Source organism: Mirounga leonina, unplaced genomic scaffold (genome assembly GCF_011800145.1).
Source record: "Mirounga leonina isolate KUSES-001 unplaced genomic scaffold, KU_Mleo_1.0 Mir_166, whole genome shotgun sequence".
NCBI lineage: Eukaryota > Metazoa > Chordata > Mammalia > Carnivora > Phocidae > Mirounga > Mirounga leonina.
Genome location: NW_023270418.1, coordinates 12787829 through 12812476, shown reverse-complemented (window position 1 = coordinate 12812476; position 24648 = coordinate 12787829). Strand labels below are relative to the sequence as shown.

General features: G+C 42.0%; 1 pseudogene; it reads left to right on the top strand.

Annotated features, from left to right (window-relative positions):
- The first annotated feature begins 287 nt into the window (after positions 1-287).
- Positions 288-22748, top strand: LOC118016259 (annotated as a pseudogene).
- Positions 22749-24648: the final 1900 nt, after the last annotated feature.

Below are 24648 nucleotides of genomic sequence, written 5' to 3'. Positions count from 1 at the left end.
TCTGCTTGCCGCTCCCCCTGCTTGTGCACTCTCTCTGTGTCAAATAAATAAATAAAATCTCTTTTAAAAATTAAAAAAAATAAAAATAAATGATAGCTCGTTGCTGTTGAACTCTAAAGGGGTCCCAGCAAAGCCTAAAAGAGTGGAAAGGAAGCAGGAGCTGGCTCTTTGAAGACCTGCCCAAGGAAGAGGAAGATCCTTGCTTTTGAGGTTTTTTCAGATTGCCCAATTCAGTCCTCTAAGTTGGGATAACTTCTGGAGAGAAGTTCAGTCTACTTCTGCGAAACATGGCTAATGGGTGGAAGGAGGAAGATGAAGGGGTCTCACAAGTAAGACACTTCTGTTCTCTTCCAAACAAGAGCAGAACAACAGTTCCTCAAACAACCTTTTGGCTACGAAGCAAACAAATTAACTCAGAATGGAGAGTGAGCAGAATCTGATGACATTTATGCAAGATGATAAACTTGCCACAGTGTGTGCAATAAATAGAAATAATGTAGGGGGAAATGGCCATATGTTAGAAAAACTCCAGGAAAATAAACACATTTCTTCACGTGCCTGTGGATGCTTATAAATATATCCAGGTTGGTTGTTTATGTTGTCCTCTCATGAATAAAGAGCTGAGCTCATAACACTTTATGCCTTCTCTGAGGCAATTTCCACTTTCAACTTTGTAAAATCTGCTTGCTTGCGGGTCCCATCTGCCCATGCAAGGCTATGAATTCCACGCCTTCTCCCTTTTTGAACCTTTGGTGAACTGCACACATTAGGCCCCCCTAGACAACTGTTGGAAAGAAACTTAGTAATTTATCTACATACCTAAGACTGATTGTGTGTGTGTGTGTGTGTGTGTGTCTATCTGTCTGTATATATGGTTTTAAAAACTATATTGAGTTATTACTACCAGGAGGAGTGGCCTGCATGGGGTGGTGGGTGCACTGGCCTAGGGTATGTGTGGGCTGTGAAGAATTAATTGAAATTAGGAGGTTGAAAGAGAATGAAGTGGATTTAGAGGCCAGGCCCAAGGGTTCCTCAGATTTGCCAGGGGGGATGTAACCATGGTCAGAGGGGATAGTCAGGAGACAGCATCTCAAAAGCACCAGCCAAAAGCATATTGGAAGACAATGACCAGCCAAAACTGGACTTGGTAGCAGAAAAGTGGTTACTGGACCTTCTTGATAGGAACTGAGAGTTATGGGATGGGAATAATTGGTTCCTCTTTGGCAGCTTGACCCAACCTCAGACAACCCCAGTGGCCTCACTTGCTTGGCTCTGCCTTGTCCCGCTAACCTTCTCCAGGCAGCTTTGAGTTAGTAAATGAGAATCCTCCGGCCACTTGAAGCTATCACTCAGTCCATTACTGACATTGAAAAGTAAGCTCTGAAGAGGAAAAAGAGTGAGGAATCAGGATCTATTTTGCGAAAAAAAAAAAAAAAATGCCTAGAGATCACATACTGGACAAATGTTGAAAAGCAAATTTTCCAAAACGTTTCTTGGCTTTAAACCCACTGTAAAATAATAATATATGTTCATTACTGACACTTTGCGGGGGAAATGAAAAGTAGAAGGAAGACAAAATACCCATAATCCCACTGCCCGCAGACAATTACTGTTACCTTTTTATTCCAGTTTAAGATCAAATTTAAATTCCGGTTTTTTAGTAGAACCAAAATTAATTGCCTCTCTGATATACTAAGGTTTATTCTTTGGTACTGAACATTTATGCTAAGGGTGAGTAGAGGTAGATTAAAAAAAAATTCAAAATGAGTTACTAAGAAAGAAAAAAATGGGGTCCAGGGCAAATTCTTGGAGCCAAGTTACTTCTTCCAAAATGTTTTTCAAAGGTGTGAATACTTCCAGATTATCTGAACATGGCCGCCACTAAGGAGCATTTCATAAATGCAGTATCTAGAAATCTATGAAGGTTTGATCTTTCTCCCTGAAGTTCATGGACAAGGGCCACAAGAAGGCACCTTCAGGTGTGCCAGCATTCCTGCACTAAAAAAGAAGACTGGAAAAAGAATGACCTATATAGACCTCAAGCCTGTCCTAGAGCACAGTAGTATAAATAGTATGGGACTCAACCCTCCCTTATTGCAGACCTGCAACCTTCCTCACTGTACAGTACCCCGAACTATGGCTCTGTCTAATACCAGTGTGACATGAAAACGCCTTCAAGGCAACAGAGATGCCAAAAATCACATCTCATGTCAAGTCCACAGGGAAAACTAAAATGTATTGCCACTGCAGCTGGGAAATATATTTTTTTTTTTTTTAAAGATTTTATTTATTTAATTGACAGAGAGAGAGAGACAGTGAAAGAAGGAACACAAGTAGGGGGAGAGGAAGAGGGAGAAGCAGGCTTCTGGCCAAGCAGGGAGCCCAAAGCGGGGCTCGATCCCAGGACCCTGAGATCATGACCTGAGCCAAAGACGGACGCTTAACCAACTGAGCCACCCAGGCGCCCTGCAGGGAAATATATTTAAAAGATAAATGCATACAATATTGAGGACAAAGCTCAATAATGGGAAGGACATGCAACTCATGTTTTATATATAGCCACAGCACAAGAACGTTTATCAACTAGCGGGGTTTTAAGTTCAGAAGTATCTGCAAGGGATGCTTCCTCTGGTGTAGTTTTTTTAAGTGAATTATTACATAAAAGCAACTGCTGACAGATGCTTTTCTTACCTCATAATTATACTGCTAGTTTCACAAACTACATAGAGAGACAAGCATCATCTAGAACTGTGGCCATGCTCTCGTACGTCTCTGTTCCTTTGCTTATGAGATCTCTTGTCTTGAATGCTCAGCTCATCCCCTGGCAAGCTTGGTTCATACAGCAAGGACTCTACAAAGCCTTCTCTAACCACCTCCTTTCCCCACCTCAGGAAGACCTAGACACTTCCTTCCAAGTTCCCACAGCGTCTTCTGCCTACTTCCATCACCTCACATCACTCTCACTCAACCACATCTTTACTAAGCCCCCAGTGTGTGCCAGGCATTATTCTAGGCACTGGGGGTATAATGATGTAAACACAGGCAAGGTTTCTGGAGTCTATATTCTTGAGGCTTATATTCTAGAGATGAACACAAGCAATAAGCATAAAATACAATATAATGCCAAGTAGTGACTCATGCTATGAAGAAAAAGTAAAGAGGAATACACTACAGTTATGTGTGTGTGTGTCCACAAAACAGAAAGTGTGCTGGTCATCTTCTTAAGAGGCTGTTATTGCACAGTCCAAATGTAATTAATAAAATATGGATTAAGTCAGATGGATGAGTGGATGGATGGGTAGACAGATGGGACAAATGGACGAATGGACGGATGGATGCGTTCACGGGCATCCTAAATACCACAAAGGTATTTCAGAGAGTAAATCCGTAAAGAATGTGAAATAATTCTCTTTCATTTGTGCATGCAAGTGCAATTGCCACAGTCTATCATGACTACCATCACATCATTGTCATATAGTTAGGTCAATACTGACATCATCACCACATTTGTGCTCCTGCCCTACCAGAGACTCTGCTCCAAGCCAACAGAGGTGCTTCAAGCTTCCAGGGTATACTATGCTCATCCTGGCTTCTGAGCCTTTCCTCCTGAAGCTCCTTCTGCCTGAGACACTCCCTTTCCTCACATACCAAGCCAAAGTTCTTTTCCTTCAACACCGAGCTCAAGCTTTGCCTCCTCTTTTCCCGACCAGACTGTGCTGCCACAAGAAGCCTCCTGTGGTGTATCTGCATAGCAGCACTTTGCCCATGGTTACACCTATCCCTCCCCAGAGGTCTCCACCAGTCTCTAAGACAATCCACAAGGATCCCACCTCCTCCTACCTAAGTCTGTGTAGTCAGTCCCCTCCCATGTTGAATCAGGGCTGTGAGACCAATAGAATATAGCAGAGGTGATGGTGTTTGCTTTTTTGAGGCTAAGTCATAGAGGACATTGCAGTTCCTGGTTTGGCCTCTTGGATCACTTGCTCTGGGGAAAGCCAGATACCATATTGTGAGGACCCTCAAGCAGGGCCATGGAGATGCCCATGTGGAGAAGAACCAACTTGCCAGGCATATGAATGAGACACCTTAGAAATGCATCCTCCCGCCCCACTCAAGCCTTCAGATGACTGCAGTTCTGGCAAGTATTTTGGCTGCAAGTTCATGAGAGATCCTGAGCAGAACCAACCCAGCTGATCCTGAATTCCTAATCCACAGAGACTGTGAGAAATAAGTCATGTCTATCAGGGTTTCAAGCCACTAAATATTGGGTAATTTGTTACAAAGGAAGAAAGAACTAATACACCAGCTAACAGCCGAGTTCTCTGAAGACTGGAATTATGTCCCTGTTTAGCACCTACAGCAGTGCCTCACACAGAGCAGGAGTTCCAAAAGTGTTCAGTGGCTCAATGAATGGTTTAAAAAAAAAACACACGTACAAAACTGACATTTATTCAATCTTGATTATGCCAGGTACTGCCTGGGCACTTACAACTGTTACCTTATTTAATCTTATAAAATAGGTACTTCTATCCCCATGTTAGCAATGAGAAAACTGAAGCACAAAGAAATTAAACAACTAGGTCAAGGTCACATAGGTGGCAAGAAATAGAGCCAGGATTTGAACCCAAGATTCCTAATTCAAGACATCATTCTTAGCCATTGTGCTAAATTAATTTCTGCAGATCAGCTACTTATGGAAGAGGACCTATCGAATTCATCTCTGCATCCCTCGTGGGACAGAAGGCCTCAACAACAAATATGGAGTAAGCGAATGAATGAGTGTGACCAGACATCCCATTCACGCTCAATTACGAATGCTTTCAATAACTGACACAAATGATTTCTCACGGAGTCTTGATATTAACCAGCTCGTGTGTTCCTTCTGGATTAAAATCAAATTCTAAATATAAATTGAATTTCATTCTTGAAAGGCACTGTGAAATTTCACTGAACAACTGCTGTTACCCAATTTCTCTCTGATCCTCTCCCACCTACAGCCCCCACTGTTCTGCTGGCATTGTCTCCTCCACCAGCAACCACCCCCACAACAGAGGTTTGGGGACTAAACCACCACTCCAAGGAATGGTGCCCTCACCAGACACAGTCCTCCTTGGTTTCCTTCCATCACCTCTACTCTCCCCTTTGCCCCTAACCCAGCTGAGAACCACCGGGACTCAGGGTCTGGCTACCCTGCCTGCTCTGCTGTAGGAGGATTCAGGGCCCACTGCTTATCTCTGCATCTCCAGATTCACTCCTGGCAGGATCAAGACTGACTCAGTCTTCCTCCATTTATTGTGCGTCTGCTCTGCGCCAGGCACTGTGTGAGACACATACCTCCAGGAGCTCACAGACCAAGGAGAGTAGGAGGAGAGAACACAGACAGCTGCAAAGCCATGTGTGTGCATATAAGAAAGACACCAGGTCCCAGGAGGACACTCAGAGGACACGGGGCCACGTCATCCACACCCCGAACTCGTATTTGGAGCAAGCGTAAGTGTTGAGAATCTCTTCTTGGTGCACAGAGTAGTGTATTAATTAGTGAAATACGTTATTTGACAGGCATAATTAGTACATCTTCTTTTTTTAATATCAATACTGCTAGAAGCAAGGGCAATTCATTTTTTAATGAATTAGTTACAACCACTAAATACATGCACATGGCAAAACATTCAAATACAAATAGATATACAATGAGAAGTCAGTCTCCTCATCAGCCTCCAGACCTCAAGTTACCCACCTCTCAGATGTAATCACTGTTACCAATTACTGGTGCCTCTTTCCAGAAATATCACGAGCTTTATTAATAGACACATTTTTACAAGTGAGAATGCACAGTGCACTCATCTACACCTTTCCTTCTCCATGTAATGACATATCTTAAGAGTTCAATCTATAAGAGCACATATATCTCTATCCTTTTTAATGGCTGTATAGGATATTACTATATAAATAAAACATAATGAATCAGTCCTCTAAGGATGTTCAATTAGATTGCCTCCAATGATTTAAAGCAGGTCAATGTTTTCTTTCACACTTAAAAGAACAATAAATAAACAGTATTTCATTCTATTGTGGCAGTTAATAAATAAATCACAGGCTTCCAAGATAAACTGATTCTGTTTATAGTCCCTTCTTTTTGTTTATTTTCTGAGGCCATCTTTTTTTTTTTTTTTAAGATTTTATTTACTTATTTGACAGAGACACAGCGAGATAGGGAACACAAGCAGGGGGAGTGGGAGAGGGAGAAGCAGGCTTCCCGCTGAGCAGGGAGCCCGATGCGGGACTCGATCCCAGGACCCTGGGACCATGACCTGAGCCGAAGGCAGACGCTTAACGACTGAGCCACCCAGGCGCCCTTCTGAGGCCATCTTTAACATATAAGGCCAATAACCTCAGGTAGCACTGATCTTGTCTAATTTCATATTTTACCTAGAAACCCCATGGGTAAAAAACTAAGAACGTAAGAGGCTCCCTTCCTAAGTACCATGTTGTTACCACAGCAGAAATGCATTATCCACATATACGTGACCAGACCACTGACTTACAGTGCCTCTCTAGAGCTAGAACCAGCTCCATTACCTCTTTTAAGAAATTGAGGAAATCAGCCATATCATAAACAACTTTTTCTCATCAAGAATAGAGACATAATTTAAACACATCATAGAGGTTAATTATCTAGGGGGTCTTATACATTCTTCGGGGTCTGTGAATAAAGTGGATTTCAATGTATTTGGCTTCCTTTACAATTCTATGGATTTTAAGTATTAAAACCATCATTCTGAGAAGGATCCATAAACCTCACCAGATTGCCAAAGGGGCCCATGGCACCCAAAAAGGGTGAGACTCTCTACTAGTGAATTCCAGTCAATTGGGGGGTGCCAAGCAAAATCAACTATTTTAAGAAATGCAGCATCTTATCCATTCACTGTTCACACCTCTGAAAATTTCCTGACATATTTCATTAGCAGGAGCTGTTTCTAAATCAGGTAAAAGAGGCTCAATAAACCAAGCTCATTTACTGAGTTCTTGATTTGATAATTTAAGAACATTTCTTGGAAAAATAGCTTTCTCTCAAATGGCATTTGACTCCAAAACAGACCACTGGATGATCAGAATCTCTTGCATCAATTTTATTATCAGATATGTTAATCACTTCTTTAAGAAAAAAAAAAAACATTTTCAGCTTTTCTTTTTTCTCCATGCTTCCAATTTTAAAAGGTATGGATTTGTTTGAACACTTGAAGATACTAATTATTTGTTACTCCTTGACCTTTCTATATTCCTGATAAAAATGAGGCAAAATATTCTGTTAATAATAGCATGTCTTTAAAATGCAGTTTAATTGTAGAGAAGAGTTGTATTCGTGCCTTATATGATTGCTCTCACTTGTCACTAAAAGTCATTTCAATCTCACACATATCTTAACAAATCACATAAGGACAACTGCTTTAGGTGGCTGTGGATGCTGTCTAACTCTGAACCCAAATTCAAGGGCTTCTCTACCATGTTGTCCTCACCACTGAATTCACCAACCACTTAATAATGAGGTGTTTTCATTCACCTGAGGGCGGGTAGATTCATCTCACAACACAGTAATGGAAGGATTAAAATATACAAATGTATAAAGAGATGCAGGATTGAGTCCCTTGTATGGGTCACTGTGAATATTTTAAAAGATGATAGTATTCACCACTATCTGAAATTATCTTAGGTATTTATTTATTTGTTTCCTTGCTCTACACCACTGAAATGTAACTTCTGTGAGAGATGGGATCTTTCTGTCTTGCTCATTCACTACTGCGTTGCAAACATCTAAAATACTGCCTAACACCTTTGTTTCTGCAACAAGATGGGTGAAGAAGCCTCTTCTAATACAAATCAATTAAAGAAAGGGATAAAATATATTCTTTAAAAATCTGGTTTAGGGGCGCCTGGGCTCAGTCGGTTAAGCATCTGCCTTCGGCTCAAGTCATGATCCCAGGGTCTGGGATCAAGAGCCCCTGTCAGGCTCCCTGCTCAGCGGGGAGTCTGCTTCTCCCTCTCCTTCTGCCCCGCCCCCCCGCCCCGCTCATGCTCACTCTCTCAAATAAATAAATGAAATCTTTAAAAAAAAATCTGGTTTAACACATGGTTGAGGCTGCAATAAAAGGAAAGGGCTGGAAGCCAGAAACTAGAAGAAAGAGAAATTTTACTGTGTAACGCAAAGCTAGCATTTGGCCCAAGGACATCAGTTGACCCAGGAGCCTGGGTTTTTACAAAGTGCTTTGGTTTGTGGACCTGAGGAAAAAGCCTAGGGCTTGATCGTGGTGATAGACCAGATCGAGTACCCCGTTCCAAAATGCCACATTGCTCAAATGGAAACCAGCTCAGAGAATGAGGCAGGAAAAAAAAAACCAACAAAAAAAAAAACCCTGTCCTTTAGAAGGAGACTTATTATCTATCCTGGCCTCAGTGAGGCAGAAAAAAAGTATCTCCTAAGAATCTCTAACCAAAAGCCCACACTCATTCACATATGTGTAGGGCCAGAATTCACGCTACCAGTGTGGCTTGGAAGAATAATAACCACCACTACTGAGCTGAAAATGTGATTAAAATAGCCCTTGGTTGTCATTACACCATGGCTGGAGCAAAATCCAAATCCTTTCTTTCTGAAGAAAGACACCTCAAACACAGGACTCTGATAATTCCCACAGAAAAAGTTTCAAGGAACATGAGCTCACAATTAACAAACAAACAAACAAACAACAAAAAACCCACTAGGGACGCCTGGGTGGCTCAGTTGGTTAAGCGTCCGCCTTCGGCTCAGATCATGATCCCAAGGTCCTGGGATCGAGCCCCACGTCAGGCTCCCAGCTCAGCGGGGAGCCTGCTTCTCCCTCTGCCTCTCTCTCTCTCTCTGTCTCTCATGAATAAATAAATAAAATCTTTAAAAAAAAACCAAAACACTAAAATCAGAGTAAGCAAGTCATTATGAGTGAGAATTATCAGAAAAGCGGAGATATTGCAATGATCAGATACAGAATATGCCATAATTAAATTTAAAATGTATAAAGAAATAATAGAAGTGATTAAAGATATGATGAAGACAACTGAGTAAGCTATTTTTAAAAAGAGCCAAATAGAACTTCTAAAATAGAAAATATGATAATGAAAACCAAAAAACAGGTAAGTAGCGTATTCGACACAGCAAAGACAGAATGTATTAACCTTAAAACAGATTTGAGGAAATTACCTAGAATGCAGCCCGGAAAGGACAGCTAAAATACATTTTAAAAGCTAAGTAATATGAAGGACAAAGTGAGAAGGTTTAATGTATGTCAAATCAGATTTCCAGAAAGGAGAAAAATAAGGTGATTGAGGTAGAAGTAATATTCAAATAAATAAGGGCTAACAATTTGTTTAATTAATTAAAGACATGAATTCTCAGACTGAATACATTAAATCCCAAGCAGAATAAATAAAAAGAAACCAATATCTAGACATCAAAAATTTCAACACTTAGTGAAATTGAAGAAACCCAAATCACAGAGAAGGGACCAGAGAGATCAGTCAGAGACAGTCAGAGACCAGACAGATCACTGACGAAGACTGAGCTGACGTCTCTGCATCAAGAATGAAAGTAAAATGACATCTTCAAAGAGCTGAGGGAAAATAACCGTCAATCAGGAATAAGCAAAACTAGCTCTCAAAACAAGGGTGAGATAAAGACATTTTCAAGCAAACAGAAATGGACAGAGGTCATCACTAACATATCCTCACTAAAGGAATTTTAAAAGAATGTATAGTTAACCCTTGTTTTTTGTTTGTTTTTTACTTTTTTAGAGGTTTTTAGTTTTTTATACTTTTTTTTATTATGTTATGTTAATCACCATACATTACATCATTAGTTTTTGATGTAGTGTTCCATGATTCATTGTTTGCATATAACACCCAGTGCTCCATTCAGTACATGCCCTCTTTAATACCCATCACCAGGCTAACCCATTCCCCCACCCCCCTCCCCTCTAGAACCCTCAGTTTGTTTCTCAGAGTCCATAGTCTCACATGGTTCGTCTCCCCCTCTGATTCCCCCCCTTCATTCTTCCCTTCCTGCTATCTTCTTCTTCTTCTTTTTTTTTTTAACATATAATGTATTATTTGTTTCAGAGGTACAGGTCTGTGATTCAACAGTCTTACACAATTCACAGCGCTCACCATAGCACATACTACCCTCAGTTTGTTTCCTGAGATTAAGAATTTCCCATATCAGTGAGATCATATGATACATGTCTTTCTTTGATTGACTTATTTCACTCAGCATAATACCCTCCAGTTCCATCCACATCGTTGCAAATGGCAAGATTTCGTTTCTTTTGATGGCTGCATAATATTCCATTGTGTGTGTGTGTGTGTGTGTATATATATATATATATATATATATACACCACATATTCTTTATCCATTCATCTGTCGATGGACCCATCTTGGCTCTTTCCATAGTTTGGATATTATGGACATTGCTGCTATAAACATCAGGGTGCACGTACCCCTTCGGATCCCTACATTTGTATCTTTGGGGTAAATACCCAGTAGTACAATTGCTGGGTCATATGGTAGCTCTATTTTCAAATTTTTGAGGAACCTCCATACTGTTTTCCAGAGTGGCTGCACCAGCTTGCATTTCCACCAACAGTGTAGGAGGGTTCCCCTTTCTCTACATCCCCACTAACAACTGTCGTTTCCTGACTTGTTAATTTTAGCCATTAAGAATGTATAGTTAACCCCTGAACAACATGGGGGTTTTAGGGATGCTGACCTCCACAGAGTCAAAAATCTGCGTATAATTTTTGACTTCCCAAAAATTTAACTAAAGAGAGCCAGAAACCTCACCAATAACATAGTCAATTAACACGTATTTTGTATGTTATATATATTACATACTGAATTCTTACAATAAAGTAAGCTAAAGAAAATGTTATTAAGAAGATCATAAGGAAGAGGGATGCTTGGGTGACTCAGTTGGTTAAGTGTCTGCCTTCGGCTCAGGTCATGATCCCAGGGTTCTGGGATCCAGCCCCACGTCAGGCTCCCTGATCAGTGGGGAGTCTGCTTCTCCCTCTCTTCTGACCCTCCGCTCTATCCCCATCTCCACCCCTGCTCGTGTGTGCACTGTCTCTTTCTCTCCAATAAAAAAATAAAATCTTAAAAAAAACCCTCAGAACAGGCATACTAAAACAAAAAAGATCGTAAGGAAGTGAAAATACATTTACAGCACTGTACTGTATTTATCAAAGAAAATCTATGTTACTGTAAGTAGACCTGCCCAGTTCAAACCCATGGGGTTTTTTTTTGGGTTTTGTGTTTTTTTTAAGATTTTTATTTATTTGACAGAGAGAGAAAGACAGCTAGAGAGGAAACACAAGCAGGGGGAGTGGGAGAGGGAGAAGCAGGCTCCTGGCTGAGCAGGGAGCCCAATGCAGGGCTCGATCCCAGGACCCTGGGATCATGACCTGAGCCGAAGGCAGACGCTTAACGACTGAGCCACACAGACGCCCCTCAAACCCATGTTGTTCAAGGGTCAACTATACTCAGAAAGAAGGATAGTGATTCAGAAGGAAGATCTGAAATGTCAGAAGAAATATTTTAAGCAGTTCAGTGTAAAAGCTTAGAGTTGGCTAAATCTTCTCTCCTTGAGTCCACCTATTGAGTTGGAGACTTGTCCAAACTATGCTAGCTAAAAAGGGGAGGCTAGCTGGGGCTTATTACTCACCAATGGGATAAACTGAACATGACTAACCACGAATTGCCCAACTAAGAAATGTGGACTATAACTTATTCTTTCATTTTCATGCAAAAATTCTCCATAATATAAGAGAATTCTATATGCAAATGAAATCAAACTCTTCAGGGTAAAGACCAAAACTTAAATTTCCAAAGGAATGTTTATTTCACCCAACTGTGAGATTATTATTAGGCCCTCTCTTGTTCAATAATTCCCACCTTCTTTCTGGGACTTATTATCTCACAAATGAATGACACATGGTGATTGGGATTACCCAGGCCCACAAACTAAATCATGAAGATTTTCCTTCTCAGGATTAGAATCCATTTCAGATGGTTGGGAGAGAAACTGGAAGAGTCAGAAATGCAGCCAGTTCAGAGAAAAGGGCTGTGTGGAGATTTTTGTTGTTGTTTTTTTTTTTTAGCCCTAAATCACTAACTGACCATAACATGTTCAGAAATGACCAGTTACCAGCATCTGATGGATCTGATAGGTCTGTGCAAAATAAGAATCACCATTTCAAGGAGCCCCAAGGTTACATCTTAAGGGATCCTCAAATCCCTCCACTTTGATCACAAAGATGCTGAGAGAGGCAAAGGGCAACAGAAGAACGCTTCTCACCCCAGAAATGGTGCTTTCAGGAGCCACAGCAAAGTAATGAGTGCCTTCCAACTAAAAGTGGTGACCCATACAGCTGGGTCTCTGAGTGAAGTTTCTGGAACTGAATCCAGATAAAATAAGGATTAGGAGATAAGAAGCTGGGATAAAACCCAGGAATGGGACCTTAAGTCTGTGCCTAAACTGGTGGCCAGCTTGACTGTTGCCAGTTGGCTTAGTAAAGCCAGTGGAATCGGTAACCACCAGCTTAACGGATCTTCCCTCCAGAAATGACCAGGAATTTGACTTAACTAACCAAATTCTACTCTCTCTCTTGAAATAGTGTAGTCCTTCTAAAATGGTCCATGTGAACCAAATCTCTGTCCAAAAAAAAAAAAAAATCAAGAAAGGAAAAAAGATCTGTACAGTTGGACACCAACAGTGGAAAATCAGGGACAGGGACAGCGCAGGAGACAGTGGCCCGGACGGGGCTAAAGAGGGGCAAGCAGGTGGCAGGGGGCCAGCTGGACATGCCGGGTTCAGACAAGGAATCCACGATGCAAAGCAGGACCAGGAAAGAGGCCCCTTTATCCAGGCTGGGCATATCCACAGAAGGTCAGGGACGGATGCTCTGTAATACAGTCAGATCTGGTGACTATAGGTGTGGGAGCTAGGTGGGAAAGAGCAGGCAGGTGAAGGTCTTTACAACAAGCAGCTCAAGGCCAGTCAAGGCAGGCCTGACTGTAGGAGGTGGGGGGATTTGTAGGAGTTCTTTACCAGGGGCTTACTGCATGGCACGCATGGATAAGCACTTCTCCTCCTTGCAACCACCCTGTGAGGTACAAAGTATAATCCCCATTTTACAAAGGAGGAAAGGTTCAGAGAGGTGATGCAGTGTGTCTCCTTGGTAAGTAGCAGAGTCACGATTAAAACCCAGAACGGTCTGGCTTCAATGCCAACAGTTGCTATGACCCCATACCTCCTGGTCCAGGGCCCTTCAGTCTCCTTCAGTACTGCATCCCTGTGATCATGCTGCTTCAATACGTGCCCTTTTCTCTTCCATCATCTCTGAACTCATTTATTCCTTTTTAATCTTGGCTAAGAGGAGGTAAAAGCCTCTTCTCCATTCACATCCATGAAAGACCATCACCCCAGAGTAAATCCACTTAAGTCAAGCTAATCCATTTTTTAAATAATGTGCATATATAAGAGTGCTCTAAAAAGTCTGAAGTGCTTTAGCAATGGAAGGTAGTGTTATTAAAACAATTACTATACTCATGTACGTAGGCCAACTCATTGGGGACTCTTCTAGTACTGGAATACAATGGACACAAGTTATAATGCTGACAAGGTGGGACAGCTAGAACTACTGCACAGAGTGCTTGAGTCAACAATTCAGGTGTAGAACTGAAAGTTAACCTCTTTCCTTTCATACGTGAAATGTCCAAGATGCAGAGGATGCCCCATGTGGGAGCTGAAGGACTCCAGGGAGCTGGGCCAGGTGTCAGGAGACCTGGGTTCAAATCCCAGTTCTGCCTCTACCTGGTTGGCTGGACTCTGAGGCTAGACACCGGACTCCACTTCCCTCCTCTCTCGTCCTTCCTCCCCCATCTCAGTCACCTCCCCTGAAAGGTAGTTTGCTGTACCAATTAGGAGTGAGCATTTGGGGAGCCAGACTGCCTGCATTTGTGTTCTGCCTCCACTCTGACCAGTTGTAACGTTGGACAAGTTACCCAACCATTCTCTACATCTGTGTCCTCGTCTCTGCAATGGATAAAAACAGTACCTACCTGCGACAGTTAATTTTATGTGTCAACTTGATTGGGCCACAGGGTGCCCAGATATTTGACTCGACATTATTCTGGGTGTATTTGTGACAGTGTTCCTGGATGAGATTAACACTTGAATCATTAGACTGAATAAAGAAGATTGCCCTCCCCAAGGTGGGTGGGCTTCATTCTCTCTGTTGAAGGTTTGAATAAAATAAAAGGCTGAGTAAGAAAGAAGTCGCTCTCTGCCTGACTGCATTCGGGCTGGGACACTCGTCTTCTGCCTTTTCACTCAGACTCGGATGGGACCTGAACCATCAGCTCTCCTGGGTCTCCAGCTTGCCAACTGCAGATCCTGGACTATTCAGCCACCATAAGCAAATGAGCCATTTCCTTATCATAAATCTCTAGATATTGATAGGTATAAGTGTAGGTAAGGTATAGGAAGATACATACACATGTATGCATCCTATTGGTTTTGTCTCTCTGGAGAACCCAGACTACAAGACTTCCAAGTTACTTAAGAATTAAATGAGACTGTACTCTTTGGACAAAACCTAGCACATCATATGACCTCAATAAATATTATATTTGACCACTAGACATTGAACATCCCAGTCCTGTGAGTCTAATTAAAAGAACCATAAAATGTGTAGAAACAAAATGGTTTTTTAAAAGCTACAGAACTATACAAATTTAGGTCACTTCACCTGCATCCACAAGTTTCTTCATTTTCTTTTCTGAAATATATGTGTGATTTACAAAGACACCATAACTATGGTGATGTCTATGAAAACACTCCCCCCCACCCCAAACAAACAAACAACAATAACAAAAAACAACCCTGATGCCAGGGTCTAAATTACATCCCCATTTGCTTCCTCACCTAAAGAAATTTTACTGCCTCTTCCAAAAGCAAGTGTCCATCCCATCCCTATTCAGGTGGCCTTTGAATCTTCTGAACTTAATTAGAGCAAGTCAAGACACTAATCCTCAGACATTCACACGCGGGGTTAATTAACCAGATACAGCGCAACTCTTGCCATGCAAATCAGAGCACGCCCTGGAAAGGCGAAAAGGAAAAGGAACATCATTCTATGCGTAAGAAAGCAAGATGAAATACACAAATCTTGGGCTTTTCCAAGTAACCTTTTATTTTTCCAATTTCCAGAAATCACACTGTTCTTCTTTTGGCCATTTCTAGGAAATAAAATATCAAGCCACAATTTACATTGCAGGCTGACTTCATTCCTTCTATCTTTTCAAAATCAAAAGATGACATGGACACTTCATCAGAGCAACTTTCTTCTGAGAATGCCGATCACACGTTATACATTATATGTGGCTTTATTATACATTACACATTATAGTGGCTTTATTATACATTATAGTGACTTTCAAATTAAATGCTCAAATGGGATCTTTTTTGTTGAAATCTATTTAACCACAAACTATTCGAATAACTGAAGACTCTTTCCAAGAATGCCTGTGTTATTGTGAGCTGAGATCATGGAAACAGGAGGAAAAGTACTTTGATTTCCATTCAGAACATATTCACACCTATTTTCAAAGACATCATTGAAGCCCTGATTACAAGTCACCATGAGGCAGGGTCAAGTGAAGGAGATTTCCCTGGTGCTACTTCAAAGGTTCATTCAACAAATATTAATTGGCCACCTCTTATGTGAGTGGCATGGTGCTAGGTGTTTGGGTCTACAATGGCAAACAAAACACAAAGAGCCTCTGCCTTCCCAGAGCTGCTTCTGACAGTCAAAGTAAGTCTGGTCCTAGAACATGACGGAGGCCACCTAAGCGACCCAACAGGATGCTGACCTCCCAAAGGGCGCAGCAGGGATCATCTGGGGAATTGAGACAAAAGCAGAGAAAGAGTAGGCCTAAGTGGTTGCAACAGCTCTAGGAGAAACTACTTCCAAGTTATACCACACTTTGCTTATAAGCATGGAACTGTGCAGAAATACTCAAATGTAAAACCACTTTTCAAAATCAAAGAAGAAATAACTGGCCAGATCTTACCTAATGAGTTATCCAAGCATACCCTCAGGATAAATTCAGGCCTTTTGGATGTACATTTTCCTATATGCTGAAATGCTTTATTAGTCAAGGGTAAGAGACTCAGGTTATATAACATTCACCACTCCCATCACCCTAAATATGACTTTCAATTAAAATACAAATAAAAGTCTGTTCCAGCACTTCCCAAAAATATTTTGTGAAAAATAGGCCCTATGGGTTTAAAAAAAGGGGGGGTGGGCGCCTGGGTGGCTCAGTTGGTTGGGCGACTGCCTTCAGCTCAGGTCATGATCCTGGAGTCCCAGGATCGAGTCCCATATCGGGCTCCTTGCTCAGCAGGGGGTCTGCTTCTCCCTCTGACCCTCCCCCCTCTCATGTGCTCTCTCATTCTCTCTCTCAAATAAATAAATAAAATCTTTAAAAAAAAAGGGGGGGGGATGAGGGAATACTGCAAAAATATCCTCTTCTTAGAGATTTATAATGGACATTTACATATTACAAAGTAGAAAAACCTCAAGTATCCGTGTTTTTGTATCAGGTATAGTTGTAAACAATGGGACTAAAGCAGTAAACAAAAAAACAAAATCCCTGCTTTCATGAAGCTGATATTTTAACAGGGGAAACCAAGCAATAAATAAGTGCTAAGGGAAAAAATAAAGCAGAGGAAGGGAGATCAGAAGAGGGAAGAGGACGTTATTATTTTATATAAGGTGATCAACAGAGACTTCACTGATGAAGGGACATTTGGGCAAAGTTAGGGAGAAAGCCATGTGGCTTTCAGGAGGAAGAGCATTCCAGGCAGAGGAAGCAATATGTGCAAAGGCCCTGAGGCAGGTGTGTGTTCAGCAGGTTTGAGGCACAGCAAAGACGCCAGCATTGGCTGGAGTGGTGTGAGCGAGGTGGGGAGTGATAGACAAGATGGAAGAGGAAGCCAGGGCTAATTAAATCATATAGAGATTTTGGCTCAAACTTGGAGTAAAACAAGGTGCAATTGGAGGCTTCAGAGCAGAGCTATAACATGAGATCTGACTCACAATTTAACAGGATCTCTCTGGTTGCTATGTTTCATGCAGTCTAGATGGTGGCATCTAGTCCTCTTCCCTCTTCTGATCTCTCTTCCTCTGCTTTATTTTTTCCCTTAGCACTTATTTATTGCTTGGTTTCCCCTATTAAAATATCAACTTCATGAAAGCAGGGATTTTGTTTTTTTGTTTACTGCTTTAGTCCCATTGTTTACAACTAAACTTGTAGGGTACTTCAAAATTCCAGCTGAAAAATGATGGTGGTTTGGAACAGGGTAAGTACAGTGAAGGCTGTGAGACATGATCAAGGTCTAGATATATTATGGAGATAAAGCCAGGTGGAGGAGGTAAAAGAAAGGTCAAGGACAACTCCAGGATTTCTGGACAGCTGGAAGGATGGAGTCACCCAGGAAAGTGGAGATAGAAAGACAAGAGGTGTGAAAGCTGAGCTGTGAGGAACTTTAAGGCTTAGAGGTCATGAAGATGAGGAGGGACCAGCAAAGAACACTGAGAAGAACTAAGAAAGAATGGGATCTGGGAAGCCAAGTGAAGAAAGCATCTCAGAAAAGAAGGAGTGATCCTCCCTTAAATGTTGCTGTGAGGAAAATAAAATGAGGACTGAGAATGGACCACTCGGTTTGACCAAATGGGAGGCCATTGGCGATCTTGATAAAAGTAACTTTGTGGAATGATAAGGACAAAAGCCTGATTAAAGTGGATTCAAGAGAGAATGGGAAACTCAACAACAACAACAAACAACCCAATGAAAAAATGGGCAAAGGACTTGAATAGACCTTTCTCCAAAGATACAGAAAATGGCCAACAAGCACATGAAAAGATATTCAATGTCATTAGCCATTAGGGAAATGCAAATTGAAACAATAATGAGAAAAAAAAAACATAATGAGATACCACTTCATATCTACTAGGGTGGCTATGGGAAGAAAACCAGGAAATATCCAATATTGATACAGATGTAAGGAAACTGAAATGCTTGTACATTGCTGGCAATAATGTAAAATGGTCCGGTTACTTGGCCCAAGCCACCAAACAGTTCAGCGGTGACTCAAAAACTAAAACACAGAACTACCATATGGCCCAGCAATTCCACTCCTAGGGATATGCCCCAAAGTACAGAAAACAGATACTCAGAAAAATACTTGTACATGAATGTTCACAGCAGCACTATTCACAATAGCCAAAAGGTAGAAACAACCCAAATGTTCATCCATGAATGAATAAACAAAATGTGCCATATATATATACAATGAGATCTTACGAAGCAATAAAAGGTAAAGAAATTCTGACACATGTCACAACATGGATGAACCTTGAAAACATTATGTAAGCGAAAGAAGGTCAACATATTGTATGAGCCCATTTTATAAAATATACAAAATAGGTAAATCCATAGACAGAAAACAGATTGGTGGTTGCCAGAGGCTAGGGCAAGGGGAGGATAGAGAGGGAGCACGTAACCAGCAAGGGGAGGGGGGCACTTTGGGAATGACAAGAAGGCTCTGGAACTAGATGGAGCTGGTAACTGTACAACACCGTGGATGTACTAAATGCTACTGAATTGTACATGTTAACATATTAAAATGGTTAGTTTTATGTTAAGTGAATTTCACCTCAATTTTTAAAAAAGAGCAAGAAAGGGACATAAGGAATTGGAGACAGTCTGAAAGAAGACTCTTCCAAGGAGGTTGGCTGGAGAGGGGATGAGGTTCAGAGCAGCAGCTGAGGGGGGATGTGTGGTCAACGTGGGGCTTCTCTAACATGGAAGATAGAGCACATGCACGTCTGCATCGGGAGAGAGGGGACCGGAGGGAGAACTACTGGTAGGAGGGCCTCAATCTCGTGCACAAGAGTCAAAAGTGCTCCATCCTTACCAAGAGAGGAGGCAGGATTCGGGCAGCTTGGTCATGGCAGCCGTGGGGGCTTGCAGAAATTCTCTGTTGGAATAGGGTTTTTTTTTTTTTTTAGGAGATGTGGGGATGTTATGAGTGGGGAGAAGGTGTGAAGCAGTTATCCCAGAGAGTGGATGCATGTCCGGATAAGGCAACAGGGCAGCGCTGCTAGGCAGCTTGAACAGCCCATTTAAGGTTACTAGGAATAAACCAGTGGGACCAGTCAGCCCGGTTGTGTGGTTTTCTCCAAATGCATTTGGCTGCCTGGGGAAAGATGGAGAGCTATTTAATTTATTTATCCCTAAGTTCCCCCAAAGATATCTGACCATAGAAGCCTATCAATAGCCCCCAAAGAGCCTACATAAAAGTCTAGTCAACACACAGATAACAGAGGATAGGAAAATAGCAGTACCCCTAAATCCTCTTTTCTATGCAGTGCAAGCATACATGGTAAGGGGCGGGGGCAGGTCCGGAGGCCCAGCAGGGGCACGCAGGCATTCTTGGACTGGCCAGAAGGGCCCCTGTGAGGGAGAGCAGAATGGTTCAGCTGTCAGAGTCTGAGCTTTGGAGTTAGATTTCCACTCCAGCTGAGTAATCTTGGGCAAATGAGTCTCTCTGAGACGTATCATAAAATGGGGGAGCTATCACCTGCCTTTCAAGGATGTTTTAAGGATTGATGATAAGCACTTAGCACTCAAGTTTCGAGCATATAACAGACATCCAATCGAAGGAGTTAACTATCATTATTAGCCAGATCAACCCAATGAAAGAGGATACCACCAACACACCGTCAACCCGGGGGGCCCAAACACCTGTGTACTTGGATGGTCTTGGGGAACCTCAAAGAGTTAACACAACTCCCTCTCAATTTACAGTGAGGAACTTCACCAGTCCAGAGAGATCTTGACTGCTTTAGCTCAAGAGTAGATTGGTGTTTCTAGCTCCTAAGTTAATGTGCAGACAAGAAGCATCCTCCACTTCCTATAAAACAGTAAACTTCACAAAAGCTGCCATGCATCCCAGTATCGTGTTTTTAACTTTTGAAAGAATTTTAGACTTACAGAACATCACAAAAACAGTACAGAGAGTTCAGTACCCTTCAGCCAGCTTCCTCCAGTGTTAATATCTCACATGGCCATGATACAACTGCCCAAACCAGGAAAATAACTCTGATAAATTACTATTAATGACTTGACAGACGTTATTTGAATGCTGCTAGCTTTACCTCTCAAGTTCTTTTTCTCATGCAGGATCCAATCCTGGATCCCATGCTGCATTTAATTCTCAAGTCTTGTTAGCCTCTGCCAACCTGTGACAGTTCCTCGGTCTTTGTCTTTCACAGCCTTGACATCTGCCAAGAGAGCTGGTCAGGTCTTTTGCAGAATGTCCCTTGATTTGGGTGTGTCTGATGTTTTCTCATGATAAAGCGAGATTGGGCATTTTGAGTAAGAAACCCCCAGAGAGGATGTTTTGCCCTTCTCAGTGCATCACAACACGGGGCACATCACAAAAGAGTTGATACATCCCCTTCCTGGTGCTGTCACCCTTGATCTTTTGGCGAAGGTGGTGTTTGCCCTGTTTCTGCACCCCTATCATATTTGATACAGCGTAAAACAGAATCCCAGCCTTTCTCCTGGTCATAATAGAAGTAAGTAGATGTTTCCATTCACATTCCAGCATCTGTACACCAATAAATGTAACTGTACTCAGCACCCAAAGGGTTTACTTTTATTTCTTTCTTCTGGTTATACTGTAGGTTATTTTATCCCCAAATATGTTTAAAAGAGGAGAAGAAGAGATTTAGTTACACCCCCCAGTCATACCCAGAATCCCTTCACAACCGAAGTGCCCCCAAGTCCCACATGAGAATTCAGGTACCAAAAGTATCAATAACAAAGACCATCAACCCCATGATGAGCACCACATTCAAGGTTCTTTACATACATCATCTCTACTCTCAGAATTCTGAGGATATATGTTATTAGCTGCATTTGAGGAAACGAGGAAAGCTCAGAGAGTTTAAGTACTTTAACTCATATTCAAGCCTAATATAGTAGAGCAGGACCCCTACTCGATCTGATGCTGACACAACACCTGCTATAATATTAAGTCTGAATAGTGTGGGAGGAGAATAGCTTCCCTAGGGCTCAGCCCCCCAAATGCCAACAAAAAGTATAATCCAATCATAATGACAACTACTCTTTCTGAGGTGTGGACATGGTCTTACCCTGGATATTCTCTTTTATAATTTCACAACAGCTATGAGATGGGTAGTATGCACCCCATTTCACAGAGGTCAGAAAGAACAAATAACATGCCCAAGATTCAAAACCAAAACCCTAACCTAAATCTGGTCATGCCTCTAATTTACAGAAAATATGCCACAAAGATATAATCAGCAAAATCCAAACAGACAAATTCCAGAAGGAAACAACCTGGTTTTTTTTTTTTTTCCTTGCACTTTTATATGATAAAGAGAAAGAGAGAGAGAGAGATAAGGGAGAACCTATAGATTAAAAGATCCTTAAAAGACATTTTTACAGATAGCAGATGTGGGGCTTACTGGATCCTATTTCAAATAAACTATAAAAGAAAATAGAAAATTTATAACAGTGGATTCTATTGATATTAAGAATTATTAATTTGTTCAGATGTGATCATGATAGTTTAGTTGTGTTTTTCAAACGTCTTTATCTGCTTTCCTTTTGGCGGCAAGACGACGGTGCAAATTTCCAAGAAGAGGAAGTCTGTCGCTAATGCCATCTTCAGAGCTGAACAGAATGATTTTCTCACTCAGGAGCTGGCTGACGATTGTTACTCCAGAGCTGAGGTCCAAGTTACACCAACCAAGACAGAAATCATTATCTTGGCCGCCAGGACACAGAATGTTCTTGGTGAGAAGGACTGGTGTATCTGGGAATCAACTGCTGTGGTTCAGAAGAGGTTTGGCTTCCCTGGGGGCACCGTAGAGCTCCATGCTGAAAAGGAGGCCACAAGAGGTCTGTGTGCTATGGTCCAGGCTGAGTCTCTGTGTTAAAACTCCTAGGAGGCCTTGGGGCACCTGGGTGGCTCAGATGGTTGAGCGTCTGCCTTCGGCTCAGGTCATGATCCCAGGGTCCTGGGATCGAGTCCCACATCGGGCTCCCTGCTGGGCGGGGAGCCTGCTTCTCCCTCTGCCTCTGCCTCTCTCTCTCTCTCTGACTCTCATGAATAAATAAATAAAACATTAAAAAAAAAATTTTTTTCTTAAATTAAAAAAAAAAAACCTCCTAGGAGGCCTTGCCGTGTGGGGGGCCTGCAGTTCAGCATGGAGAGTGGGGCCAAAGCTCTGAGGTCATGGTGTCCAGGAAACTCCAAGGACAGAGGGCTACATTCATGAAGTTTGTGGATGACTTGCTGATTCACAGTGGGGACCCTGTGACCTACTGTGTTGACAGTACTGTGTACCGTGTGCGGCAAAGACAGGGTATGCTGGGCATCAAGTGAAGATCGTGCTTTCCCGGGACCCAAGTGCTAAGACTGGCCCTGAGAAGCCCCGGCCTGATCACATGACAATTATGGACCCCGAGGATGAGATACTGCCCACCACCGCCATCTTGGAACAGAAGGGTGGTAACCCAGGGCCCCTGCCATACCATAGCCAGTACCCACAGTATAACAGGGTCTCCTTGGCAGCTGGATCTGGAGTCTGGATTTGCTCTGTAAAGACCTTTAATAAAAATCTTTGAAAAAGAAAAAAATAAAAAATTTAAAAATTTAAAAATAAAGGGCGCCTGGGTGGCTCAGTCGGTTAAGTGTCTGACCCTTGATTTCAGCTCAGGTTTCCATCTCAGGATCATGAGTTCAAGCCCAGCACTGGGCTCCACGATGGGCATGGAGCCTACTTAAATAAATAAATAAATAAATAGTCCTTATCTTTTCAGAGATTCGTATTGAAATATCTACAAATGAGGGGCGCCTGGGTGGCTCAGCTGGTTGAGCGTCTGACTCTTGATTTTGGCTCAGGTCGTGAGCTCAGAATCATGAGATCAAACCCTGCATAGTTGGGCTCCATGTTCAGCAGGGAGTCTGCTCGAGGTTCTCTCCCCCCCCTCTCCTGCTGCCTCTCTCCCTGCTCACGCATGCACTCTCTCTCTCACTCTCTCTCTCTCTAAAAATAAATAAATGAACCTTGAAAAAACTATGAATGAAAGAATATGACATCTTACATCTTATTAAAAATTATATTGGGGGAACAGGAGATGTCGTTACCGTTGAAACAAACTGGTCATCAGTTAATAGTCATTGAAGTTGAGTGATGGGTAAATGGGGGGTTCATTATACTATTTTGCATATTTTGTGTATTTTTTAAATTCTCCATAATAAAATATTACAAAAGAAAAAAAATGCCCAAGATCACACATATTGCAAATGAAGGGCAGAGTCAGGACTTGAACGAAGGTGATCCAAGTCCAAATGCCGACTTCCTCCCACTCTTACTACTGCACCCAGATGTCTCTACTATGTACTTATCTCATTTCAAAGTATATGTCTCTCTTTTTTTTTTAAGATTTTATTTATTTATCTGACAGAGAGAGACATAGCGAGAGAGGGAACACAAGCAGGGGGAGAAGGAGGGGAGAAGCAGGCTTCCCCGTGGAGCAGGGAGCCCGATGTGGGGCTGGATCGCAGGACCCTGGGATCATGACCTGAGCCGAAGGCAGACGCTTAACGACGGAGCCACCCAGGCGCCCCCAAAGTTTATGTCTCAAAAGGAAATGCCACAACAAATCATTCTTATAAGCCTGGAGTTTCTTTGAAGAAAGCCATAGTACAAAGTATGAAATATAGCTAGCAGAGAAACAAGTATTAGCAGGAAGATCCCTCGATACACCACGGTGACATACAAACACTTTCAAAACCTGCACTTCGTGTGCTGTACATACAGAGAAAATCAGCAGAGAATGAGCCAACCAAGAGAACCAAGAGTCCCCTAATTGACAAAGTTTTAAAATAGGCCTTCAGAACCAAGAAGAAGAGCTGTCTGTAAGAAACACAGAAAAAGTTCTCATATGATCTAAGTAATAACGCATATGTAACACTTTAAATAGTGCTCTCAGATTAATTAAATCACCTTAAGTTCTCAAAAATTCCTTGAAATAAGTTAGAGTACATCATAAGACCCCTACCCTAAAAATGAAGCAAATGAGACATAAAGAGGTCAAGATTTGATACCTGGATGGGGACTCAAAGTCACAATTTCATTCATTCATTCATTCATTCATTCATTCATTCAACAAGCACTGACTCCCAGCCTGCTTTCTATTCTAAGTGCCTGGGATACAGAGATATTGGAGACCCATGGTCTCTGGGCAAGAGGAGTTTAGGATTTCCCCATGCCCTTCGAACAGAGAGTCCGGGAGGGCAGCCCTTCGCACAACCCCATCGCCCCCCCACTCCCCATTCTGAGTCCCACGCACATCCAGGATACTGCAGAAACAGTGCTGGCTCCAGGGAGCAGTGTGCATTTAAAGCCTGAATGAAGATCATCATTCTCCTGGCTGCATCTCTTCTATTTG